The 26,886-nt window shown below is 44.3% G+C and overlaps 1 pseudogene; it reads right to left on the minus strand.

Moving 5' to 3' along the window:
• Positions 1-2,045: 2,045 nt before the first annotated feature.
• LOC124965818 (mitochondrial nicotinamide adenine dinucleotide transporter SLC25A51-like) lies at positions 2,046-2,917 on the minus strand (annotated as a pseudogene).
• Positions 2,918-26,886: the final 23,969 nt, after the last annotated feature.

The raw sequence follows: 26,886 nt of genomic DNA on the forward strand, positions 1-26,886 counted from the left end.
AGCTTAAAGGGAGGAAAGGTTTATTTTGGCTGATGATTCAGAAGTTCTAGTCTCTGGTAGCTTTGGGCCTGTGGTGAGGCAGCACAGCATGGCAGGAGCACATGGTGGAGGAGCAAAGCTGCTCACCTCATGGTGGCTGGAAGGAAAACTAAAGGAGGGGCTGCGGTCCTAATATCTGCTTCGAGGCCATGCCACCCATGACCTAGCTTCCTCCCACTAGGCCCTGCCTCCTAAAGGTTCCACCACCTCCCAGAAGTGCCCCAGGCTGATGGCAGGCCTTTAGCCTACAGGCCCTGGGATCCAAACTACAGCAGCAACTGTTTCATTTACATATGAACGCACTCTTTGCAGATGAATAAAAGCATATTTTAAAATTTGTTCCTCTTAGTTATACATGACAGTAGGGTGTATTTTGACCCATCATATCATATCGTCCATGTACTATAACTTCCCATTCTTGTGGGTGTACGTGATGTGGAGTTTCACTGGTCCTGTGTTCGTATATGGATGGCACAGTGCACCTAAACCTGTGGAGAGGAGTGGCTTCTGGCAAATCTCAAAGGGGCCCTGCTTCCCACGCGTCACCTCCCACTCCTCAGAGCTCCCGCTAAGTGTCCCTTCACTACCTCTCCCTCCCCTCACCTGGATTCTGGAAGAGCACAGCTGAACCTCCGTATCCATGGGTTCTGTATCTGGAGCTTCAGCCAACCTCTGGTGGAAGGTATTTGAAAAAAGAAAAAACTGTACCTGTAGTGAAAAGTACATTTTCCTCATCATTGTCCTCAGTGTGGTCTAAGACTCAAGTTCACAGCATTAGGTGTTATATGCAGTCCAGGAGTGATTTAAGGTATGTGGGGCATGTGCGTAGATGACAGGCAAAGGCTCCTCCATTCTGTACCAGGGACTTGAGCACGTACGGTTTTCTATCTTCAGGGAGTCCTAGAACCAGTACCCCTGGGATAACAAGGGACAACAGCTACATGTGAGTTGCAGAAGGTTTGGCTCCTTGTTATTCCCTGGCCACGTCGTTATAAAAAGAAACAGTTTTGTTTGGGGAAGAGGAGGGTGTTCTTCATTACAACAGCAGTCTAAGTGGGAATTTTTACTGTATGACAAAGCATCCCGAAGCTCGGAGACTTGGAGCAACATCCGTCTTCTTTAGCTTTTGTCTCTAGGAGCTGGTTGACATTTCTTCCAGCTTGGGCCAGTCAGGCAGGTGGGCACATTGGTTTTCCCTGCTGCTCTCCTCAGGCCGTCTCCACTGGGCTTGTTCCCATAGTGGTTCTGGAATTCCAGACGGATGTTCAAGTCTGTTGTGTCACCTTTGATGTGAGTCTGCTGGTGACTCTGCCCACACGGGTGTGGGACGAGGTGGCCTGGGGTGTGCATGTGGGAGATGACTTTTGCAATCCACTGAGGAGGCAGTTGGCTCTGCTCAGGAGCTGTGCAGAACTGGGGGGATGTCCCATGAGGGCGTGTGGGAAGCTTGCTGTGGTTGGGCCCCCTCACTGTCCCCTCTGGGGACACATGGCAAAGATCTGTGCTATTGTTCAATGTTCTTTTGGAGCTGGTCCTATAGTTTGGATATAGAGTTAGAAATGAGAGAGGAGAGAGAGAGAGAGAGAGAGAGAGAGAGAGAGAGAGAGAGAGAGAGAGAGAGAGATATGAAGGACGGAAGGAAGGAAGGAGGGAAGGAAGGAGAGAGGAGGAGGAGGATCCAGCTCTGGAGTTATGCTGGCTTGGTTGGGACAGACGTTCTACCACCTTCCAGTTATGTCTCTTTGCAAGGCCATGGAAATCCTTTTATCTCAGTGTCTCTGCAAGGGGACACTCATGTCATCAAGTGATTTTTTTTTTTAATTTCCTACTGAAATTTTTTATTGTTTTTATTGTTGTTGTTGAGGCTTAAGGAACTTAACTTTGCCTATAATTCGTGCTGCCTGGACTTAATGACACCGATTTATATTTGAGCTGATTAGAAATAAGACCAAGCTGCATTCTTAGGTTTATTTAGCTGACGAATGGCACTTTGCCAGTGATTCTTCTCATATAACCTTTAGCAGGAACTCAGTAGCATTGATTATGCCCTAAGAGGTGAGAGACTGATGGTCATTCAAATGGGCACCTCTGGAAAGATGTGTCAGTTTCCTGTCCTGTTCTAGCCAGATGGTTTAGAAAACCTTGGGGAAACACTGAAATTCCCCACCAAACTGAGACTATAGGCAAGTTCTTATAACATTAATTGGAAAAAACCAAGAATTCCAACGTGGCACCAACAGACCTCCACAAAGTCGGTGACCAAATGGACACTGGTGAGACACTGCAGTAGGCAGACACTCCTTTATGGGGCCTCGAAAGTCAGAGAAAAGGATATTGCTGAATCCATTATGGAAAAGAATGGGCACCAAACCTCTGTGATACTCTCCAATTCTATGGCATTTCAGTGTCCTGAAAGCCTGATTAGTGCTTGGGAATTCGTCACAAGGCCTGTGGTCTGGAAGCCATGTCTGAAGTGTTTCCAGAGGAGTAAAATGGCTTCTGTTGTCCCTGCAGGCGCTGCTGCCACCAGCCCCGGTGGCACACTCTGAGGCACTGCTGTGCCTCTGGAGGAGGCAGGACAAATCTTCACACAGACCAAACGTAAATGCCAGGAGGTTGTTTTCTGCATGAATCGGGGAAGGGTCCTGCAATGCAAGTTTTGAAAGCCATCCCTCCACTGACTACTGCATCGTGGGCTTTGAGTCCAGAGAGCTGCCGCCACAAAGGATCTTGTGAGTGGGAAACACACGGGCTACGTTGCTGAAAGCCACCCAGCAGCCACGCAGGCTTCCTCTCACCAGCATTCCTAACGAGCTGAGCTGTCTTGTTCTGAAGACGTCAGGATCCGTGGCCTCTTTTCACGAGCTTCTGAATCCATTGTGCTGCTTAAGATCTTTCTTCTTGGTGAAGGATTTGTCTTTCACCTCGACACCAGCTGAGCCTGGTGGTGTGGGGGATGACAGCTTTTGGGCAGCTTTCCCCATTCTTTCCATTGTTGCTGGTTTGTCAGGTTCTTTCTCCTGGAGTCAATTTTGATAACTGGATTTCCCTGGCCACTGGCCCCTGCAGGTGCTCATCAAGTGATTATCAGCAAGAAAAAAGGTAATGGCAAAACCAGCACAGGGAACGTAGGGTGTTTAAATTAATTAGGCTTTGCGTGGTCAAGGAAACCAACTTGTGCTTGAACTATGTCATGCTGTGTTTATCAGCGAGGCCTGCTGTAACAAAACACCACAGGCTGGGTGGCTTTACTCACAGTTTGGGAGGCTGAGAAGTTCAAGAGCAAGGTTCCAGCAGGCTTTGGTTCCTGGTTGGGGTGATTCTTGTGGCTTGCAGACAGCCTCCTTCACAGAGGCAGAGATAGAGAGACAGAGGGAGAAAGAGCTTTCTGTGTCTCTTTTTCTTCTGGTAAGAAAGGATACCAGTTTTGTGGGATTAGAACTCCACTCTTATGACATCATTTAACCTCTTTAAAACTCCATCTCCAAATACCACCAAATTGGGGGTTATGCTTTTTGAATTTTTTTTTTTTGGTACCAGGGAGAGAACTCAGGGGTACTCGACCACTGAGCCACATCCCCAGCTCTATTTTGTACTTTATTTAGAGACAGGGTCTCACTGAGTTGCTTAGTGTCTTCCCGTTGCGGAGGCTGACTTTGAACTCGTGATCCTCCTGCCTCAGCCTCCTGAGCCACTGGGATTACTGGTGTGCGCCTCCGTGCCTGGCTTTGGACATGAATTTAGGGGGACATAATTCGGTCCATAATGGTTGTAAATGCCCAGCATAGCACTCAACCATGTGAGCCTCAGGAGATGCTACCTGCTCTGACTATTAATAGACAATGCTCTCTTGGTTCCTGTCCTGGTCTTTAAGGGAGAGCCTTTGCCTGGCAGGATTCCCAGGAATCCTGGGTCATTCTTTCCCCTGTCTTTGGAGAAACTTGGCCTGCATAGCTGCCTGTGGCCTGGGAAAGTCCTGCTTTGGTGCCAAGGACTCCATGGCAGATGTGGCACCTGCTTCTGCACCTTGGGGTGCTTCCCTTTCCCATGGGTCCTGCCTGCTACTCAGCGTCCATTCTGAATGGAAGCTGGCCATCTCCTCAGCATGGCTGCCCTACTCTTTCCTTGGAAACCAGAACATTCACTTGATCTCTTTGGCATCTATCAGGCGATGAGAGAAGTCAGTGGAAAGTTTGGAAAGATGAGAAAGGTTGTCAGTGGTGACTTCAGACAGAGCAAATCAGCTTCTTCAGCAGCCTCACCTAGGAAGACCTGAACTCCTGGCGTGCTGGCAGACTGATGGCACATTTTTCCTTCTCTGGAATATCAGGGTGTACTCTTTCACCTGGGCACAACTCCTAAGGGTGGGAGGGAACGTTCCCTAAATGCCCCAATCCACAGTGCAGGAACGAGGGTATTTGAAGCTGTGTGTTAGTTCTGCCCCGGGATGGATTTCCAGTACCCCTTGGCCCTGGGCAGCATCGCTGAGGAGCCCAGCATCTTCTGGTGACCTCCAGCCTACACCGCGCTCCCACTCTTGGGGCGTCAGATATCAGGATGGTGCTGGGATGGAGCTTCTCTGGTTCATCATGATGGAAATGAGACTTTGGTGGTGGTGGCGGGGGGTTGCTGGTGGTTCGGCCATTGTCCTGGACCGAATTGAGCCCCTCAAAATTCTTATGTTGAACTGCTGATCCCCAATTTGGCTGTGTCTGAAGATGGAATCTTTATGAGGTCAATCAGGTTAGATGAGGTCTGTTGTCCACCTACAGGACTGGTCCTGGTAAGAGGAGAAAGAGACATTAGCATGTGCTCCTGCTGTGCCTTCCCCTGTTTACCATGAGAAGACACTGAGAATGTGGCTGTCTGCAAGCCAGGGACCGGGTCCTCACCAGGAACCGAATCTGCTAGCACCTTGACCTTGAACTTCCCTACCTCGAGAAGTAAATGTCCGTTGTTTATCTGCCCTCTGAGGCATTTTGTTGTGGCAGTCTGAGCAGAATACTATGGTCATCTAGTACCCAGAGGGGAAAAAACCAAATCTGGAGCTAAGAGACCACCGGCAACTCAGGGAGGATCCAGCATCAACCCTCAGAGTCCAAATCACAGGAGCTGCTTACCCAAGTCCCACTGGCTCTGAGGACTGGAGAACCCGCCTCTGGTAGGTGGGGGGGGGGTAGGTCCCTTCAGGGTAGATATTTCTCCTGCTGCCCTTCTGTGGAGGTTCAGAAGCGGGTCCTGATGAACAGGTGTGGAGTAATCTATCCCCATTGGTGCAAAATACAAAACCCTCAAATGATTGGTGGTTCTAGGAGACTAAATGATTGGTGGTCTCGAGAGGTGTGACGCACTGATTGGATAGGTACTCAATGAAAGAAGAAGCAGCTTCCGCAATAAATGAGTCAGCAGCTCTTGCCTGCTCTTACCTGGCTTCGGGTGTCTGAGTGGTTATTGACACTGCGCCCTTCACCCCCCATTACAGGAGCCCCCGTGGTAAACTATAAACAGGGTGGATGGTTAGCTGTGACAGCTTCAGCTTCATGCAGACTCCTTCAGTACATTCGGGATCATGCCAAACCCGAATGGGGAGACACAACGGTCACTGCCTATAAGGCATTAAATATCAAACCCTTATGATGGTGTGCGCCTGCGATCCCAGCAACTTGGGAGGCTGAGGCAGGAAGACCACAAGTTCAAAGCCAGCCTCAGCAGTTTAGTGAGGACTTGAATAACTTAGCGAGACCCTGGCCTCAAAATAAAAAATAAAAAGGGCTGTGGATGTGGCCCAGTGGTAAAGTGACCCGGGTTTAATCCCTGGAACCCAAAACAAAAACAAAACATCAAACTTTTGACAGAATAATGAGAAGGTGTGTTCTTGCTTCAGTTTATCATAGTTATATCCTTTTTCAGATGTGTGTAAAGATACCCCCTGGCCTGGCCACTGCGTTTCCCATTGAGTCACCATTTCCTGAAGCTGTTTGAACCAGATGCACCACATACAGCCTAGACAGAGCTGAAATTCTGCCATGGTTGTCTGGGAAAACGGTCAGTTCTGTGCAATCATCCTGGACAATTCATTTTCCCCCGAGAGACTTTGTTGACAGCCTTTGGGATCCAGACAAACACATGATGGTCGTATGCAGCCTTGTCTCCAGAAACCGTGTTTCTGCTCCCTGCTGAAACCTGCATTTCCTGGGCTCTCCTGGCAGCTTCCCTGAATGTGTGCCCGCTGTGGGCATCCACGCAGCCACACGTGATAGAGCAGCTTCCGCTCTCCACCAGGCGTCCAGGTCACTGGAGAGCAGCGCTTTCCAGCCCTGACTGGCAGAAGGAGAAAAGAAGCCAGCAGAGTCGAGGCGCTGTGACTGACCTCTGACCTCTCCGGGTGCTTGTATCTGCCCTCGCCATCTCCTTTGCTATGGTCTTTATGTGTCCCCAAAGGCACACGTGTACAGGCTTGGTCACAGCCTGTGGCACCACTGGGAAGTGGTGGAACCCTGAAAAGGTGGGGCCAAGTGGGAGGAAGTTAGGCCCTTGCAGGGTATATGGGGACCCAGCCTCTCCCTCTCTTTCACAGCATGGCCATGAGGTGAACAGTTTCACCATGCGCTCCTGCCATGATGAGCTGCCTAACCATGGAACCAGAGTGACAGGGTCGATCAATCATGGACTGAAATCTCTGTAAGCCAAAATGAACCTTTTTTCTTTTTAAGTTAATTATTTCAGGTATTTTGTCACAGTAATGGGAACTAACATACTCCTTCTGCCTGGATTTTGTGCCTGTGCCCTGTCCCCTGGCTTTTGTTACTTACTACTTCCCTTTCACCTCCATGTGGTACTCTACTTTTTTCTGCTTTTTTAAAGGCAGGGCTTCCAAAGAACAGGCACTAAATTCTTTGGGAATATTTAATTGTTGAAATTAACACATTTGTTGGGAAAATATTGTCCTTTGGGAATATTTATTTATTGAAATTATTATTCATTAATGTAAATCATATTTATTGAACAAAGAATTAGGGCTGGGACTGTAGCTCAGTGGCAGGGGGCTTGCCTAACACATGTGGCACTGGGTTCGATCCTCAGCACCACATGAAAATAAATAAATAAAAAAAATCGTGTCCATCTACAACTACAAAAAAGAAAAAAATATAAAAAAGAGAATGAAATGGAATTGAAAGTCTCAAAATAGAGAATTGATTCTTTGGTCCTCCTGTTGCTCTCCAAGATACCAGAGCCTTTTCCTCACAGTCACTTACTTGTTAAGTTTATTTATTTTTTTAGTTGTAGAGGTACAAAATACTTTTATTTTATTTATTTACTTTTTTGTGGTGCTGAGGCTCGAACCCAGTGCCTCACACGTGCCAGGCAAGCACTCAAACACTGAGCTACAACCCCAGCCCCAACCCCACCTCATGTAACCAAGCCTTAAACACATGGACCTTTTGGGGACACTCTCCATACCTTGGGGGATACTACCATAGTGCCACCTTAACCATCTTTAAATTGACATTAACAGGTTGTGCAACCATCATTATCTAGCTCTAGAACTTTCCCATCTTCCCAAGCAGAAAAATTCTACTAAACAATATCTTCCCATTTTTTCTGTCCCCACTTCTCCTGAAAACCACCATTCTACTTTCCATCTTTCTGATTTTGACTACTCTAGGTACCCCATGGAGGTGATCCTACAGCATCTGTCCTGCTGTGCCTAGCCTCTCACTCAGCAGAACGTCCTCAAGGTTCATCCGTGTTATAGCACTTGTTCAAATTGTCTTTCTTTTTAAGGCTGAATACTATTCCACTGTATGGATAGACCACATTTTGCTTATGCGTTCATCTGTCAGTGGACACGAGTTGCTTTCACTTTTTGGCTCTCGCAAATCATGCTGCCGTGAACACCGCTGTACAGATACCTTTCAAGACCCTACTTTTAATTCTTTTGGCTACATCCTCATGTCTTTTATTAACAACACATTTTTCTCTGAAGGCCTGTCAGAATGAAGACAGAAGAAGGCTCTCCAGGTGTCTGCAGACCCAGGCGGCCTCCGTGCCGGGTCCCAGTGGGTGAGTAGATTCAGAGTGACTGAGGCCCACCCTTGGCTCAGGCTGTTTTCTGGATGAGCCATGTTGAGTCCCAGGAGGGCTTCAGTGTTCTCTTGTGGCACGAGGTGATGAGTGTGATGATCCCCAGGTCAATGCACTGATGGTCAGGAGAAAGGGACTGCTGGGGTCTGAATGTCCCCACATGGTGGACCCTTACACCAGGTGATGGATTAGGAGGCGGGGCTTTGGGAATGAGCAGCACGCGGGAGGGAGTCCTGGCGTGGATCAGTGCGCTAGGAGAGGCTCCGGGAACGCCCTCAGCCTTCCTCCCCTGCGGGGTCACAGCCAGGAGGCACTGACCAGGAGAGACACCTCACCAGACGCCAAATTCTGGCAGCTTCATCTTGGATTGCCGGCTTCTACAACTGTCAGGGGTCATACAGGTGAGGATGGTGGGAACACGAGGTTAAGAGAATAATCTAAAATGGGCCCGCTGGGCTGACCCCCGCGTGCTTTCTTTACCAAAAGGCAATTTACCTGCAGCCCGGCCTGGCCTGAGTGGACAGGCTGTCACATTCCTCCCCACGTTATCTGTAAGGACATGCAGACAGGAAATTACATTGGTAGGAGGAACCCAAGTTACTTTGAAGAGAGAGTCTTTTGTGATGCTTTTTACAGACCAGATTCTGGAAGATAAGGATGATTCTTCCTAACCATAAAACCTGTAAGAATGATTAAGAATCCAATTAGAACTTGTCGGCATGGGCCAAGGTGACATAAGAGTTGCCATGGCAGTAGGGACTTGAAAGTCTGATGTCACCCTGCTGTCAGTCAGAAGTCAAGAGGAGACCTGGGTGGGACTCTCTGGAAACTTCTCAGGGATCCCCAATAAAACTGGAGTGCAGGAGGGGCACAAGGTTCCTCTCCTCCCTGAGAGGACCCACTCTCTCCCTTGAGAGTGTCCCCTTCCCCTTTTCCTGTCCTTTCAGTAAACTCATGCTGTTGCTCTGAGCGGCAGGTCTGAAACCTTTCTGGCTCGATCGTAAGAACCAGGGCTTGTGCAGGGCTCTTTGCCCTGCTTCGGTTTCTCAGAAGACCGCAGCTGTGTAACAGCAACTATGAACGGTACATTTCTGATGTTTATAAGCCACCAAGACTGATATTTTGTTATAACAACGCAAATGAACCGAGCTATGAACTAACACTACTTATGAGCTGAGATTTCCAGAGAACAGAGCCCGGGCCCTGGGGAGGTTGGTGGCAGAGTGACACAGGGTGACATAAGGAACAGTGTGGTCCTCCTGCCTGACCCACAGACACACGGTAATGGCTGGGCTGCGAGTTGACATGCCACATTCTCCTCCTGCTATGGCTCTCTTTCACAATAGTCCAAGTCATCGTACGCCTTGGTTTTAAAATCTTAAATCTTTGTGAATTCAGTTGATCACAATTGAGTGGGTAGAATGAGCCCTGGCTCTCTCCAGACCTGGGGGCCACCGTGGAGGGGAGAGGACTTTCATGCCTTCTCCCTTCTGCCCACAGAACACGTAGGAAGAGATGACCACCTTGGTCACAGAAGGGGCGAGAGGCTTGATTTGGACCTGTCCACCCACTGGGCAGAGGAACAGGCTGCAGCTGGGCCTCAGACCCTGCCCTGTGGGTAGGAGGGACAGGAAACCAGCTGTGGGCAGTATGTCACCCTAGGGAACTGGGTCCCTTCTTGTGTCTTTAGCCACTATGGCCTGTGCCGTCCCAGATTTGAGGTGCGTGTGTCCAGACTGGTACTGCCTGGGTAGGAAGGTGGGGGCACCTTGAGGGAAACTGAGCTCGGGCCCCCATCTTATCTTGTTCTGCTACTCTGCAGCCTCTTCCTGACCCCACATCCTGCCAGGACTGCTCAGTGTCCCAAGGTGTAACGGGGACCTGGGTTAAATAGAAATGGAGAGATTTAAAAAATGGGGTTCTTGAGGTGGAGGGAAGTCTGGTGAGTGAGGTTGGGGTGGGCAGTGCTGCGAACCCAGTGTTGAGGGGAGCGCCTTCTCATTTCAGTCTAAAAACTGAAACCTTGTCTTAACCAAGTGGCCAGTGGTGACAAGGTCCCAGCACTTTCCAGTATGTTCCAGAATGATTTCTTCCAGTGTAGGACAGAGTTCTAGCCTTAAGCAGGGGTCAGAGTCATGAGTAGGAGCTGGTAACAATAAAATGTTGCCCCTCTTGATACTGGAGAGGTCAGTAGGTGAAGGCAATTTCCTCACATATTCAAATTCAATCTCAGGCCTCCATTTTAAAAAGGGAATTCTGCTTCCACTGTGGGGATCATGCCAACCTGAGAAGCAGTGGTGTTGGTGGCACAGAGAGGGTGCTATTGCCAGTGGAATGAATAAGCAAATCAAGGCGGGAGCTGCTAGTGTGGTTCTGGTCTCCTCACCCCCAGGAAGGCTGACCCCGAAGCTCTGAGCTCCCTGGATCCCCGATCCCCCAGGGCACCTGAAGGCCAGGGTCCTGCTATTTCCGGCTGGGCTCTGTGCCTTCACAGATCTGACGCCTGCTCACATGCAAAGCCTGTTAGTGATGGACTTAAGACAGAGCTTCGGGCTTTCCAAAGACACTGGGAGGATGCTCAAAGCTCCGGATCCCTCTGCAGCAAGGAAACCATAGGTGTGAGATGAGATGAGATTCCCACAACACCAGTTTCCTCCTGGGTTCTTGTTTTGAAAATTTGAAGAATAAATGGAGTAGGATTTATTTACGTGAGAAGAGGTATGACTCTGAGATGTGGGAGGGGGTCTGATGGCAGGAAAACCTCATTTTGGTGTGCTGGCTTAGGGACTGATGTGGTTTTGGGGTATGAACGTGATCAAAATCTATGTTGACCAGGCCCCGAATAAGTACCTACCCTACTGGTTGTGTCCATTAGCTTGGGTTTTGATCCTTCCCGTAACTCCCTTCTGGGTTCACTTGCACCCACGTAAAGGAGTTGGATGGAGTGTTCCCACAGCTGAGCCTCATGGTCTTTCAGATTTGAAAAAGGCCTTGATGGGGCCCATTACTATTTCTACCTCCTGCTGTGGCTTCTCTTTTGAACACGGCCTTCCTCGGGGACCCTTGCCTGATTTGCTGACCTTTTCATTCTTATTCAGCAACTGTAGAGGACTGTGGCCCCTGGGGTAGCCAGGTCCAGGGTGACTTCTTTCCAGCAGCCTTGTAATTTCCCAAGCCTGGACTATCCACACATTGAGACTGGTGTCTAAGGCACTCTATAGTCCCAGAATCAAAGGCCAAGATTAAAGGTGACCTGTCAGGCATCTTGGCAGAGCCTGTAGGCGGGCGCAGGGTCTGTGTGTCCCTTCCACCCCTTGGACTGCGTCGATCTGTCTGCTCATTCACAACTGTCCAAGAGTGCCCAGCTCAGCAGAAGTGATAGTTGGGGAGGGGCCGGCAGAGGTGGGGGAGACACACTGCTGCCCTTGGGTCTGTAGGGCAAAAGGGAGATCCCAGGCCTCTGCCTTGCTCCTTTTGAAAGTCACTAAGGAGACAAAGAGGAGGTTGCGTAGTTTTTATTCTTGTGATTCTCTGAAGAAGACGTGTGGAGAATTTGAGGCCCAGGCCCTGCAGGACTTCTCCCTGGGGATGAGGGACCTGGTTCCATCTGTGTCTTTTCTCAGCTCTCAGGCAGACACAGAAGTGAGCCAGGAAATCCGCACCTTCTGAAAAAATGCAAGTAAATGCAAACGGTACCAAACCGAGAAGAGGAAGCAGGTCCCGGGTCAGGGGTTTGCCTGGGCCAGGGCTCCCGGGAGGCAACGCAGCCTCCAGGCCCTGCAGTGGAGGCTGGTTCTTTGGGGCAGAGATTCCCAGGCCCCGCCCGGGCAGAGAGCGCGCCTTTGTGCTGGCAGGGGTAGGCTGTAGCGGGGAATGAAAGTTGAGACCTTCATGGGCTTTGCTTTCTTGTAAAAAAAGAACCGACTCCACTTTCTTCATGGCCAGAGCCAAGATGGAATATGATTTGGGCACCCCAGGAGCTTGTCCCCGAGTGGGGGAGTCACACACACTCATCATGGTTCGCTGACAATTTCTGTGGGTTTGTAGAGATCACTCCACCAGCAGGGGGCCCATAACTCCAGCCTAAGAGTAACCCAAGAGAAAATTTCATAAAGAGCAAGAAATAAAACAAAACCATATTCCCACAGCTGTCATGGAGAACATTTTGCTTTTTCAGTTTTTCTCAGGTGTGTAGCTTTCAAAAACTCTTTCCCATGTGATTCTTCCCAAACTCTCTTTTAATGGCTAAATAATACTCCATTGTTGAGCCCAAGCTTACCGTTGGATACTTAGATGGTTCCCATTTTTTGATCATTAGATGTAACATGTAATGTCTGTGTGGATTATGTTCTTTTCCTTCCTTTTTCCTTTTTACAGTAGTGGGAATTGAACCTAAGGTTGTTCTACCGCTGAACTATATCCTCAGGCCTCTTTTATTTTAAAAAACTATTTTTAATTTTGAGACAGGTTCTAAGTTTCTGAGGCTGGCCTTGAACTTGTGATCCTCCTGCCTCAGCCTCCCAAATCACTTAGATTACTGTGCCACCAGACCTGGCTTACTTTTTTCTCCTTTTCACCTTCTTTTGAATTTATTCGTAGAAGTGAAATTATTAGGTCAGAAGATTTAAAGAATTTGTAGTGTTTTTAAAACACAATGTTAGATTCTGATTTTGGGACATGTTCCTCCAATTTATAATTTCACTAGCAGTCGTGTGTGTGTGTGTGTGTGTGTGCGGGGGTGGGGGGTGGGGGTGGACTTACAGGTGCCTCCTTTCCATCATGGGATGCTAGCACTTTTAATGCTTACAGTTTCAAAGGTAAAAAATGCCATTTCAGTTTGGTTCAAATCTACTTATTTAATAACTCTGAGATCAAACATTGTCACAAACCTTTATCTGCATGTTTATGTTTCTTTCTTTTTTTCCCTTGGGGTGCTGGGTATTGAACCCAGGACCTTGTGCATGCTAGGGAGGCCACTGAGCTACAGCCCCAGCCCCTATTTCTTCTTATTTGAAGGTTCTTTTCTTTGTTTATTTTCAATTAATTTTTTTTCCCAGCTAATTTGTGAACCCTTGAAATATATCATTGTCCCTGGGTAGAGGGGGTAATACCTCTAGGGCCCCCGCCAAGACACCAAGCCTTGTATGTAAAATAGTGCAGAATCTGCTTATGGTGTATCTCCTCTGTGCAAAGAAGATAGCTACTTACTTATTTTGTTCTAATATATTTATGATATCTGTTTTCTATTTAACGTCTTAATCCCTTCAACATTTACTTTCCTATGTACATGAAGTTAGGCTCCAAACTGACTTCTTTTCCAATAAGATTAATAATATTCCTAGCAGCATGTATTCACTCATCCATTACATTTTGGCTTGTGATTTTAAAAATATGCTACATTCTTATTAATAGATCTGCTGTGGTAGGGAGAATTGTAACATGTCCTTCCTGGGGCTGTGAGTGTGACATGTTTTGCTTGCCTGATCGGGTTGTGTGGCAAGGCACAGTTGACCATGAGACAGGGAGACTGTCTGGTGCACCTGTCTGATCCCAGGAGCCCTTGTCTGACTGGACTGGCCTGGAAGAAAGCAGGATGTCAATGAGACAGTCAGTCAGTCGGTGAGGAGATGGGTACCCAGACCCACAGCAACCGGGAATTTGGACAAGATCAGAGCTGGGAAGTACATGTTTCACCAGGGTCTCCACATGAGGACTCAGCCTGATGGACACCTTGGTTTCATCCTTGTGAGACCCTAAGTAGAGAACCGGAAGATGCTGGGAGAACTGTAAGCTGATAAACCATGCTGTTTTAAATCCAAAGTGTATGGTCATTTTATACACAGCATTGAAAACTATTACAGCTGCATTTTGGGCCTCAGTATACTGTGTTTAAATTAAGATCAAAGAATATGTAAGCATTGCCAAGGAGAAAGTGAGTGGAAGGAGGTGGTCCCTCTCCAAGCGGGAACAGTGTGTGATTTGTCACAGCGGACACTAACAGCGTTATGTTTTCCAACTCTGTGGGTCAGCATGCCATCACTGTGACCATAATACCTGACAAGAACAACTTAGAGTAGGAAAGATTTATTTTTGCTCATGGTTTCAGAGGTTCAGTCCAAGCTTGGCTGGGTCCAAGGCAGAAACATCATGGCGGAAGGGTGTGTGAGAGGAACACTACTTAGCTCACGGCAATTGGGAAGCAGAGAAAGAAAGAGGCCAGGGACAGATGGAGTTCCCAAAGCCGTGCCCTACCAGCCCACAGTTACCACCCTGCAGTCCATTCAAGTTATCAATCCATCAGATGGATTAATCCATGGAGGAAGTCAGAGTGTGCACAAGCCAATCATTTCCTTAAAGACTCACATCTAAACTTTGCTGTACTGGAGCCATGTTTTCAACATGCGCTTTGAGGGACAATTCCAGGTCCAAACTCTAATGCAGAATTGCAAAACCATGCAAAGACATTCCAACACTTCATCCAGATTCCACAGTTATGCGCCTTATCATTTTTTCTGTAAATATAGGCATAATTATAAACACACACTCCCACATTGGTCTGTCCTTGCTTGGGACACTTTTGTTGCCGTGTGGGTTTTTTCCTGAACTCTCCAATTCAGCCACATCCCCAGATCATTTTAATATTTTATTTAGAGACAGGGTCTCACTGAGTTGCTTAAGGCCTCTAAATTGCTAGGCTGGCTTTGAACTCAATCCTCCTGCCTCAGCCTCCAGAGCCGCCAGGATTATAGGCGTGTGCTTCTACACCCAGACGGTTTACTCCCATTTTGACAGTACCCAGGGTAGGCACAATCCCACACCATTAAGGGTTCAGTCTCACAAGACTACCCCGATTTTAGATGTCAATTGCAAGAACCAGGTCCCCAGGTTACCAGCACCACTTGGCTACAAAGTTCGGGTTCCCACAACTGCCCCCCTTGGCTAGAATGACTCAGAACTCAGGACAGTGTTTCACTTACTATTACTGGTCTCTTTTTTTTTTTTTTTTTTAAATGAAGGATACAATTCAGGAATAGCTAGAGCATAGGTCTGGCATGGGGGGAAGGCAAGGAATTTCCACACCACCTTCAGGTGCCCTCCCTCCCAGAACCTCCATGCTTTTACCAACCTGGAAGATTTTTATGAAGCTTTCCCCATTAAGTAATCAGCCCTTTGTGATGAACTCAACCTCCAACTCTTCTTCTCTCCTGAGGGGGTTGGGGTGGGACCGAAAATTCCAGACTTGACCTGAAGACTCCTTCTTTTGACCATCCCCCATCCTGAAGCCCAGCAAGTCATCTCATTAGAAGGAAAATGCTTAAATCATTCAGGAAATTAAAATGAATCTAGGAGCAGAGACCAGGGACAAAGATAAATCATCTACCTTATTGTAGTTACACACACACACACACACACACACACACACACACACAACTACATTTTTTTCTGAGTCATTTGAGAGTAAGGTACAGACCTGATATCTCCCTACCCCTTAATATTTCATTGTACGTTTCCTAAAAAGAAGGGTACCTTTCTATATGACCACACAGTACAACTAGTAAAATAAAGTCATGATATTATTTCATCCACATAGACACCCAATATCAGGCTTTGCCTCAGAATGACCCTAATAGATCTTGGAATTCCATCTGCAGCATATTTACACTCAGTTTTCTCATTTTTTTATTGTCCTTCAACTGGAACAGTTCTTCAGTCCTTCTTTGCTGTTCAGGACCTTGACATCTTAGCCTTCAACAGAGGACGATCACTAAGGCCCAGTGGGTCCCCCTTCACTAGTTTAAGCAGGAGCCTGCTGCGTAGCTGCATCTGATTGGTGGAGAGTAGTCACATGACCACACTGGCTGCACGGTGGCTGGGACATTTTTTAAAAACTTGGGGAGACTTGCATTCCAAGTCTTTGGAGGTACTCCAAAGCTGCAGAAAGAGCGATCTAGGGCTCTCTCCTATACTACCTGTACTCTATTAGGATCAGGGCAGCTCCGTGTCCCCCATCTGCCTGTCAATCACAGTTACTGGTAGAGTCAGGCGTTGCTTGAGCACTGGACACGGATGGAGAGGTGACCCCTAGGCAGCTGCTCATCATGTCTCCCATAAAGGCTTGGACAGTTTGTTTAAGGTTACAGCTATCACCACATGAAGTTTAAATTCTGCAAGAACACAGCTGTTGACATGAGCTGCTGTGACAGAGAACAGAGAAATGATATGATGTTAACACATATGTTAAATCCACTGCAACTCTACTTATCCAGAGCCCTGCAGAGGACGTATGAGAAGTGACAGGGTCCTTGGAGCATCTGCTTCAGCAAATTGTTCTTTCTTGGGAAATTCCCTTTACTAACCCCCAAATACACACATCAAGATGAGCAAGGGAGAAGGAACGGGTGAGCGAAGGGGCCTGGGGTGGCTTCTGGTTAGTGTGAAAATTGGACAAAAAGAGGACTTCACCGTGTGTGTGCCTTGGGTGACCTCCAAGGGGACGAGGTTGTTCTAAGGATTTAAATTAAATGGAAAACGAATGCAGAATTCAGTCTTGATGTTCTGACCTTGCAGGAAACTCCAGAGTTTCAAAAAGTCAGAGGGGTGACTAATGATTTTGTTTGCTAGTTTATTTATTTATTTATTTTCATGATATTCCTTGAGATTCTTTTAAAATATTTTTTATTTGTTGTTGATTAATCTTTTTTTTTATTTGTATGCGGTCCGGAGAATAGACCCCGGTGCCTCACACATGCTAGGCAAGCGCTCTACCACTGAGCCACAATCCCAGCCTCTCCTTGAGATTTTTGAGACTTATAATATGGAAATTTTTTTTTTAATGCTTGAGGTACATCACCATTATGCTTTATAGAAAAAAATATGTTGCCATCAACTGTCAATCAGTTTATTTTTTATGATTTTCTTTAATAGTGAATTATTTCTTTTTTGCTTTTCCTTCTGAGGAAATTAGGAAAAACAGAAACCCTATACATTTTGTTTACATAGACCCCGGCCTCCTGGAATGATGAAACTGTCCTGATGCCTTTCAGTCCGTGATGGCACAACTTTGAAAGATCCTGGAACATTTATTTGTGTGAGAGGTACCACCAGGAATCACCTCCATCTCAAATATCTGAGTCCCTGTTGCTGCTCTAGAATTTACATCAATGTCTGTAATTCATTTAGAGTTCATTTTTGTATATGGCATGAGGTATGAATTGAAGTATTGAAGTATATATATTTTTTGCATACAGATATTCGATTATTTTAACATCTTTTTTTTTTTTTTTTTTTTTTTGAGACAGTGTCTCATGGTGTTGCCCAGGCTGGTCTCAAATTCCTGTCTTAAGGATCCTGGGACTGTGGGCAGGTACCAAGGTGCATGACTTTATTTCATACCCAAATGTTGAAAAAATTATCCTTTCCAACATGGGAATTTTGGTTGAGGGGACATATTTGATCTCTAGCAATGTCCTTTATCAGATTGAGGACTTTCCTCTCTAGTGTCAATTTTGTAAGATTTTAAAAAATTCATGAATAATTTTGGGATTTGGCCAAATGCTTTCCCCATAACTCTTGAAATGATCATATAGGTTTTTTATTTTTAACTCTTTACATTTTATGACTAAATTATATTCTTAACTATATGGATTTCAAATGTTAAACCAACCTTGCATTCTTGGTAAACCCCACTTGTTCATGATGTATTGTGTTTTTAAATACATTGTTGGCTTTGATTTACTAAAATTCTGCTTAAAATTTTTTGCATCTATTTTTATGTGGATATTGGTCTTCTGTTTTCTTGTCTTGTAGTATCCTTTATTTGGTATTGGTATCAGGTTAGTGCTGGCCTTATAGACTAGTTTTGGACATATTTTTTCCTCTTAAAATTTCTTGAGTTTCCTTTGTGGGAACTCACACCAACTTTCATGGTAATGAGATTGCATTTAAGATTCAAATTAAATAGTGAATCAATACAAAAGTCAGCCATCAACTTCTGATGTTATGGGGAAACTCCAGAGATTCACTTTGAATCTACTCAGAAGAAAGCAGTTATATTTGCTTAAACTGTATTGCTTTTATTTCTATCAGGTTATCTGTTTTTTCTTTAGTGAGCTTTGGTAGCTTGTGCATTTTAAGGAATTTGCCATTCTATCTAATTTTTTAGCCCAAAGTTGCTTGTCTTATCTCTTAAGAATACGTGGAGTCTGTAGTAATGCCACTTTTATCACTACTGATTCTAGTAAATTGTGTCTTTGCTCTTTGCTGGAAGATTATTCTAGTGGTCACTTTGGGGATTATGATACACTTAGCAAGTGCCATTGAAGTACTGCATGTATCACACAGGAACGTTATGGTAGTATGCTTCCTCCTAGCCTTATGTGATTGTCACTGTGTATTTTCTAATACGTATGTTGTCAATCTCAAAATGCATCATTATTATTTCGTTGGAACAATTATCCTTCTGAAAGATTTAAATAGGAGGAGAAAAACACATTTGCTCCTAAGCTCCCATTCCTGATATGCTCATTTCCTGGTTGGATCCTGTTCCCACCTGGACCATCATCCTTCTGCTTGAAGGACTTCCTTGAGCATTTCTTGAAGTGGGGGTCTGCTGGTGAGGAATGCATTACGCTGTTGTAAGCCTGAATTTTACCTTTTTAAATTAAATTTTACCTTCTTAAAATCCAGGATATGTTTGTTGAGTACTGAGTTCTGGATGGGCCCTTTCCCTGTCCCCCACGTGAAGGATGTTACATTGATGTTGACTCACTTGTATTGCTTTGGATGCAGAATTTGCCATCAGGCTAACCTCTTTCTTCCGCACATACTGTTTCTCTTTTTCCTTTAACTTCTTTGAAGACTTGTATCTCTAACTCTGGTTTTGAATTATTTGATTATTAAAATTCCTTGATGTGGTTTCCTTCAAGTCTTTTGTGTTTGGAATTCACTGAGTTTCTTGCCTTGGTGGGTTTTCATCAAATTTGGAAAAGAACTTTCTACTATCTTCTCAAATATTTTTTTTGTTTTGGTCTTTCCCACTCCTTTTTCTTCAGACTCTAATTAAAGGTATATTAGGCCTTTCAAAGTTGTCCTATAACCTACTTATAATATTTTAATTGGGGGGGGGTAGGTACCAGGGATTGAACTCAGGAGCACTTGACCACTGAGCCACATCCCCAGCTTTATTTTGTATTTTATTTAGAGACAGGGTCTCAGTGAGTTGCTTAGTGCCTTGCTTTTGCTGAGGCTGTCTTTGAACTCACAATCCTCCAGCCTCAGTCTCCTGGGATGCTGGGATTATAGGGGTGCACCACTGTGTTTGGCAATATTTTAATTTTTTGAGTTATTTTTTCTTTTAGTGTTTTCATTGGCTTTATATTTGTGGTTTAAGGTCACTAATTTTTCCCTCTGCAACATCTTACCTACTTCTTTTATCCTTCAGTACTGGGGATCAAACCTAGGGCCTGTGTATGCTAGGCAAGTGTTCTGTAACTAAGCTAAATCCCCACCCCTTTTTACTTCTTAATTTTGAGAATAGGGTCTTGCTAAGTTGCCCAGGCAAGCCTCCAACCTATGGTCCTCCTTCCTCAGCCTCTTTAGTAGCTGGGATTACAGGCATGTGCCACTGTGCCCAGTTTATCTCGTGTTAATTTCATCTATGCTATTTTTTTCCTTTAGACATTATAGTTTTCTTGTTTAAAAGTTTGACTTGGGCATTTAAAATGTTTTCCATATCTCTACTTAACTTTTAAAATATAGAATACATTTACAATAACTATTTTCATGTCCTTTTCTGCTAATTTTCCCATCTGTGTTCATTTCTGGGTTGATTTTGATTGACTGCTTTTTCTCTTCATTTTAGATTGTATTTTTAAGCTTCTTTACAGACTCGATTGGATGCAAGACACTAGATATAACCTTGTTGGGTGCTTGATCTTTGTTTCAGGGCGTGGTAAAGTTTTGGAGACAACAGCTTCATTCTTTCCATTTGTTAGTTGCAATGTTTAGAATTAATCATTCCACACTACAGTGGCGGCATTTCTCGGAGGGTTCTACCTGAGATTAACAAGACTCTTGGGTCAGGTTGGTGCACTGTTGTCCTGGTCTGGTGTGAGCCTTGTGTTCCATTCTTTCCAAACCTCTAATTCTCAAGTTGGTCTTGATTTTTCCTTCTGGAAAAGTGCTACTCTGCTGAGTGGTGGACTGACCCTCTGCAGATCTCCAGAATCTTCTACTCAGCTCTTTCTTCCGTCACTACTCCTGTGACTCCTGCCTACTCATGCAGGCAGATGTATCCTCAACTCAGGGAATCCACAAGTTTCTGCTGGGTTCTTCCTCCCTGCCCCATGCCCTGGGAATGCTGTTGGGTTGGTAAACTGGGGCAACTGAGGACTCACCTTGTTTCCCATTTCCCATGGGTCACCGTCCTTCACTGTCTGTGTCCACTCTAGAGACCTAATTACCTTTTCCAAGAACATAGAGCTCGTAAGACAGCAACATTAGACTCAGTCCTGTCTGTCTCCAGGACCTATGCTTATAACCTCTACACCCTAAAGCCCACGAGAGCATATTTTTACACGACAAGAAATGGTATAAGCACATCTGCATAATGCTTGATCTTAACAAGTGGGTCAACCCACAGAACTCTGAGTTCTTATATACAGAATGGAAACCAGGATCAATCAATAATATGCTTCCTCAATATGCCTAGTTATCCCAGGCAGCAGGAGTAATGGCAATGGACCTGCACTGGAATTGCAAAGTCAGCAATCTTGGCAGGCCCCACCGTGTGGCAAAAGTCTTTGTCCATTCCAAGATTGGACAAAGCCCCAACCTCCATCTGCCTTCTAGATTGGAGTCCATGGTCTGGCTCAGAAGTCTCAGAGGTTTTGGACCTGTTCCTGAAACTTCCTGTTTACCGTCCAATCAGGGTGTCCTTAGAGATGAATGACTTCCATGACTGATTCTGCAGCTTCCTGGAGTGCTGTAGCTACTGCTGCTGTAGCTGGAGAAGAGGTGAGTTAACTTATTACTTATGTGAGTTAACTTATTTTTCCAGCAATCCTTGTTGAGAAGGGTCTACTGAGGTTTCCCGTCTAACTTGGCTCACAGTCTCAGTACTCAGGTAGAAGTGGGGTCTTCCATTCTACCTGGGAAGAAATATCTCTCCGCCCTTGAATGGGCGTAAACGTGGAACACCATGAACTTGACAAAGTGGCTGGGCTTATTAGTTGGGGCTAGATCTGCTCCTCTCTTATCCAGGCTTTCCTGAACCACTGGGGAAGATTGCTCATGCAGGCCAGCCAAGGACCCACCGTTGTCCTGGTAAAGACAGCTGCATGTCCTGGGACAGGTTGCATTGTGATGGCTGGAATGTCAACATTGAACTTGTCACTTCCACCATGTGTGTGGGCGTACACACTCCCAGCTCAAATTCAATTTCCATAAATAGATAGGGAGCTAATTCCCCTGGCTTCATCTCAAGACCAGGTCACTATGTTCCTGAAGTCTAACATGGCTTAAATATTTTTACCTACTAGGGTTATTTTTCTGCTGCTGGGGTGGAGTTGCCATTTTCAGTAGCTGAGAGAAATTCAGAATTTATTTTTCTCAATGGAAAATCCACAGTGAAATAAGTGTTACTGGAAGCTTCTCCCCATTCCCCATATTGTTGGAATCCTTAAACAAATGACCATAATAATGATAATATTTTATAGGAATTAAGCTTGTTCTACAGAATGCGATCAGTAAGGCAGATAGATATAATTAAAGATATAAAAATAGATAGCTCTTTCCATTTTCATTCTACATCTTTATAGCTTTGAGACCTGATACAAATGGACAAAGAACCTAGCCAGTAGCAACAGTATAAAATTCCAACTGGGAAATTTATTGCTGCCTCTGGAAGTAAATCACAGTGATATTCTGGGCTGCCTTTACTCTGAGCATGTGATTCGACTCCATCAGATCATGCTAAATATAGATTTGGAGAAGAGTCATGGCAAAACGTCCATAGAGACCAGAAGCTGCCATCTGGATTTTTTTGAATCTTTTTCAGACAGCAGAAAGTCCTTCCCTGAGTGCAGTTTCCTTAGAGGGGTCATGTCTAGCTGATTTCTGGAGGGAAGCTCAAGCTACTGTGAAAATGAATCCTCAGTTATATTTGGATTTCTAGAATTCAAGTACAAAATTCTCCTCTTCTTACAACAGTCCCCTCAGGCCCACTCCTTGTAACACACCGCCCTTTATAGATTGACACACATCATTATTCTTATGACAAGAAGCACCCACGATGGTGCATCTTATTGGTATTTGCTACCTGCTCAGAGGCATTGGTGCATCTTTTTAGAAAGACCTTCTCAGATGTGTAGTGTTTATCAAAACATTGGAGAGTTCAGGATTGGGCAATTTGATTCAAACTGTTCCTCCAGCCTCCCCACCACCTCTGGGACAGAGCCAGCATAAATCTTCCAGGATGATGGAAAACTCCCCTGCTCAGGCAGCTGGGCAAGCATCCTCCACATCCCTGCCAGAGTCACCTGCTCCCAACCCATCCTGAGCTGGAAAATGTTTTCTTGGTTCTCACAGAGTCCCCGGTGTTGTCCCTGTGTGTTTCCCCTTTTTCTGTTTTTAATGCATAGCTTCAGAATCACAACGCACAAGTGCTGTGAAGGAAGGGAGCTTTGAGCCCGGTCTTGGAATTTAACAGGAACAGATGCTTGGGCCCAGAAAGGCTGGGTTCCCACAGCTGGTTAGGAGCAGACGGGAGGCCTGGTCTCCTGGGCCGGAACAGCATTTGTCTACCATGATGGCTTTGTTTGAAGATATATTTAAACCCCTCCTTCAGCCTCCATTTGTCAAGTTGAGATGATTTTTAGCTTTTCCCAATAAGTATATTTCAGACATTTTCTTCATATTCTTTCTTCTTTCTCAGTGTACAAATTGAATTGTAATGTCCTGTGCTGTCTTCAGAAGAAGGAGCAGGCTCTAACTAATACTATCTGGGGTTGTATTATAATTCATGGTAATTCATTAAGCAAATGAAAATTTCTTGAGCTCTCAGTGTATAACGTGTCAGACCATGATATATTCTCTAAGCATAGAGAAGTGAATAACAATACTATTTCTATGCTTTGAAAATGGTTTGAATTTGTCCCTCAAGCCTTTATGTGTTGGAAACTTGGGCCTCAGTGTGTTCAAGGTGAGAGGTTATGGAACCCTTAAGAGGTGGAGCCTAACAGGGGTCCTTAGGTCATTGGAGGCATGTCCTTGACGAGAATGCTCGTCTCCTAGAGTGGGTTCTTATGAGTGAACCTGGCCCTTCTCCTCTCTTTGGCTTCCTGTCTTGCGATGTGATCTTTCCATATCACATATGCAGCTGCCATTGAAGTTGATGCAGCTAAGGGTTTTTTTTCCAGAGTTGGCACTATACATTTTGGACTTTGAGGCTCCAGAATAGTAAGCTAAACAAACCTTTCTTAATAAGAACCCGTCTTCAGATATTTTGTTATAGTAACAGAAACTGACTAATACAATAGTCCAACCTTCAAGGACTTTGAAGTCATATAGGAAAGATGGATATTGAATGGTTGACTATAGCTATTGTTGAGGTATGGATTTTATGTGTGTGTGTGTGTGTGTGTGTGTGTGTGTGTGTGTGTGTGTTGGGGGCCAGGGTTGGGGCACAAAGGAGGATGCCATCATATCTATAGAGTTTAAGAAAGATTTTAAATTTTTACAAAAAGTGGGATATTTTAATTGTATCTAAGAGAAGGCATTAACTGGAAGATACACAAAACAATCCATTTTAAGTATTCCAGTATTCAGCCATGTTTAAGCATTGAAATAATGCATTTTCTATCATTTTTTGTGTGTACACCTTGAATATGCATAAGCGTGCACCTTGAATACTATAATTTGAAGGAACAGGATCACATTACTTTTGGAAAGATCACTTTGGAGACAAATGTGGAGAAGGAATTGAAGCCAGGGAGAGAGAGAACAACCCTTTCAGAACACTAAAGTAATAATATAGGAAACATGGTGAAAATCTGAGAAAGCTATGATAGAATAATCCACAGAATTTAATGGCCATTTGGATGTTGAGTGTTGGGGAAGAGAAAGAAGTCAGTTGTGACTTCCAAGGCTGTGCTTTGAATGAGGAGGTTGGACTAATATGAGTGAGTAGTTATTCTGTTAAATAGATCAAGGAGTATAGGCAGAGTGGATGGTTTGGAGTAGAAGATGAGAAGTCGGATTTTAACCATGTTGAACTTGAGTAACCTGGGAGTACCCAGCTTGCATTGTCCAGTGGACAGAAAGTTACATGGCTCTAGATGGCAAGGGAGAATCCTGAGGTATAAATATGAAGCGTGGATGGTTGATTGTATTCAGGGAGCTGTTGAGAGTGTGAACAGGTCACTTCTCACGAGGTACATGAAAAGAAAGGCTCATGAAAAGTCTGAAAGGAAAGGCTTAGACAGAAGCATGTGATTCACAGATCCTCAAGGGCTCAAGTCAGAGAAAGACTACGATCTAGTAGGTTCTACAATGAGCATGTAATTTCTCATCTTAGGGGCGTTTATTGGTGGGGTGGAAAGCACTGTACCAGACACAGCACTTAGAGGAAAGGTTCTTCCTTTAGCCTATTTTATTTTTAGAAATTTGATTGATTTTTATGTGTTGAACCACTCTTGTATTCTTGGGGTTGACCTCAAGTGGTCCTAGTGTGTGATCCTCTTAATGTCTTCCTGTGTCCAGTTTCCTGTATTCAGATACAGTTGGCCTTCTGCATCTTTAGGTTTCACATCCATTGATCTGACTAACTGTTGATTAAAAATATTTGGAAAAAATTGTGTACTAAACATATACAGACATTTTTCCTTGTCATTTTTCCTTAGGCAATACACAACAATTTGCAGAGCACTTATGTTGTGTTAGGTATTAAAAGCAAACTGGAGATGATATAGAGATAATATATGGTATATGGGAAGATGTGCATGAATTATATGCCAGTACCATAGCATTTTATATTCAGCATCTGTGGATTTGGGTATACATAGGGAATCTCGGAACAATACCATGCAGATACCAATGGATGGGTGTTTTGCTGAGTGTTTTTGCATGTGTACTCATAAGGGATATTGATCTGCAGTTTTCTCTTTTTGTGATGACATCTGGTTTTGTTATGGTAATGCTGACTTCATGGAATGGGTTAGGAAGTGCTCTTGTTTTTTCTGGAAGGTTCTATTAATCCTTCTTTAAACACTGGATAGAATTCACCAGTGATGCCATCTTTTCCTGGTTTTCTTTATTGGGAGATTTTGGATGATTGATTTAATCTCCTTTATAGTTCTCTTCAGATTTTCTATTTCTTTCTGAGTTAAGTTTGGTAGTTTGTATGTCTTTAGAAGTTTACCCATTTCATCTTGATTATCTAATTTGTTGGTATCCAGTTGTTCATAGCATTACTTTACAATACCTTTTATTTCTGTGTGAGCAGTAGTAACATCCCCTCCTTTGTTCCAGATTTTAATAATTTGCGTTTACCCTCTTTTTTTTTTCAGGATATGTTGATTAATTTTTCATTTAAAAATTAACAGACTTTATTTTATTGGGCAGTTTCAGGTGTAAAGAAAAACTGAATTGGAAAATATAGAGATTTCTTATTTATGCCTTCACCCTCTGGCCTCCAGGATCCCCTATAATTAGCATTTTGGATTCTTGTGGTACACTTACTGTAATTGATGAGACACTATTGACACTTTATTATTAACTAAAGTTAATATTTTACATCAGGATGTTTGTGTTGTGTATTCTATGTATTTTGACAAACATAATGATACGTATCCACCATTACAGTATCATACAGAATAAACCTACTGCTCTGTGGTTTCCCTATTAATTTCTGCCTTTCTCCTCCAGACCCTTGCAGTCACAACTCTTTTTTAATGTTTCTACAGGTTTGTTCATAATATCATATAGTTGACATCATATAAATATGCAGCCTTTTCAGGTTGACTTCTTTCAACCCAAAATGTTTCATACCTCATTTTTTTTTGAGATCATATTTTTTACTCCCAGTTAAAGAGTAGGACCGGCTGTGTAATTTGTATTTCAGGGTCTTCCATGTCCTTCATGATTGATGTCAATTAAGAATAAGAATATCAAATATTTTATCTTACCTTTATTTATCCTTTTTCTAACCCTCTTCCTTTCTTTGTGTACACCTGTGCTTCTGACCTAGAGTTTCCTTCTCTTCGAAGATTATCTTTTAACATTTCTTGGGAGGCAAATGTACTGGTGAGGAATTCCCTCCATTTTTCTTTCATTTTTGAGGGACAGTTGTGTGGAATGCAGAATTCTGGGTTGGTGTTTTTTCCTTTTAACACTTAAAAATATTTCATGCCACTGTCTTCTTGCATGTGTGATTTCTGAAGAGAAGTCCAATCTAATTCTTTTTCTTACTTCTCTGTAAAAAAGATGCTCTCTCCCCAGATCAGCTTATCTCAAGGTATTTTCTTGGTTTTTAATTTTGTGCAGTTTGAATGTGATTGAGTAGTTTTAAACTTTTTTGCTCATTATGCTGCATGCCCTTCTTAGACTGTCTTGGATTCATGGTTTGGTGTATATTAGTAATTCTGGAAAATTCTCAAATCAAATTTGTTTGACTTGTTTCCAATCATTCCTCTATTGTTTTCTCTTTTCTTCTTCTTCTGATGTTCCCATTACATTTTTTCTTTATAATTCTTTCAATTCTTGGAT

Source organism: Sciurus carolinensis, chromosome 15 (assembly GCF_902686445.1).
Source record: "Sciurus carolinensis chromosome 15, mSciCar1.2, whole genome shotgun sequence".
Classification (NCBI taxonomy): domain Eukaryota; kingdom Metazoa; phylum Chordata; class Mammalia; order Rodentia; family Sciuridae; genus Sciurus; species Sciurus carolinensis.